Raw genomic sequence first — 1,300 nt, 5'->3', positions numbered from 1 at the left:
ACTCTGTAATACTTTGTTGAATCTGTGCCATAAGCACAGATCTGAAGGCAAAAAGGGGTCCAACATGGTACAACCAAGATGTAACTAATGAAGTGTCCAATGAGTGTATATTAGTTCATTCTTAGTCATGACAAAGGAAAAATAACTACAAAGTGCAGCTCTTCAAGTTGAATATACCTTTCACAGTCTCTTAGCCTGTTAGCCCAGTCAGCCTTCTGGTCACTTCTCTAAGCTTTAATGAGTCTCTGGCTGTTCATGGAGGACCCTAAAAATGCCCATATTGTGAGGGGTACACCCGCTTCGGATGTTATCAGTCCATACAGTGGGCGTTATTAGCAGAAATCAGTCCCATAGATATAGGCCAGGATTGACCTTCTCTACCTCCTAAACTGTTCAGAAGGTTGTTATCATCCATCCAGATGGATGATCACTAACAGGAGCATGGGAAGTACTCCAGAATCCACTCTCGCTGGAATCTGGTGAATACCGCAGAGTTTACAGGTAAGACCATTTAAACGGACAGCATTCGTAGAATGACTATTAAAAGTAAGCGATGTTAGTAATACAACGAGTGCCGGAGTCAACCAGAAAACGTCTCCCAGAGTGTGTCCTCTATGAAGAGCAGCCTTTCCTTATTGTCAGTGGTCGCAGCCGCTATAAAATGCTGGCGGGCTCGTTTCCCTTAAAACTGCAAAGGCGGCACGGTGCTGTCACGCGCGATTCCAGCCACCATCAATGAGTTGGAGGAGCCCGGGAGAATCGGCGGGGGCACGGGAGATGCCATCAGTGAGTCGGGAACTATCGCCTGGATCCTGAAGCTCCTGGTAGCCAGGAGAATGCGATACGCTTCTTCTGTGAGTGAGCAGTAGTCCTTCGCGGCCAGCAGCGGGGAGTTGGCGAGGCCAGCTCGCACTGGAGCTGGCAACTGTTGAAAGAAAACATCAGTGAAGAGGAATCCACCGTCATCCGTTCCTAGCAAGAACAGCATGCTCTCCATGAGCTCGAGAGCATCACCCAGGGCTGAGAGAGAGAGGATTCTAGGCCCGCTCTGCATCAGAGAGGGAGTAGCCTTGAGAGAGGTGTATTTCACTAGCTCTGCTATCACTTCCGACATAAACGAAGACAGAAAACTAAACAGCAGTGACTTTTGTAGGGTTACTGAAGTTGGGCTAGCTTGTATATAATGATGTCCTACGTGGTTGGCTAGCTACACAGCTATGCCAGCATAACATAAACAGTGAATTTGGAGGATGAATGCTAACTTTTTTCCACTTGATGAGGGTTCCTGATGGTTAGAGAC

This window comes from Haplochromis burtoni, unplaced genomic scaffold (assembly GCF_018398535.1).
Source record: "Haplochromis burtoni strain Fernald_Lab_line unplaced genomic scaffold, NCSU_Asbu1 Contig_1982, whole genome shotgun sequence".
In the NCBI taxonomy this organism is placed as follows: domain Eukaryota; kingdom Metazoa; phylum Chordata; class Actinopteri; order Cichliformes; family Cichlidae; genus Haplochromis; species Haplochromis burtoni.
This window is presented reverse-complemented; position numbering follows the sequence as displayed.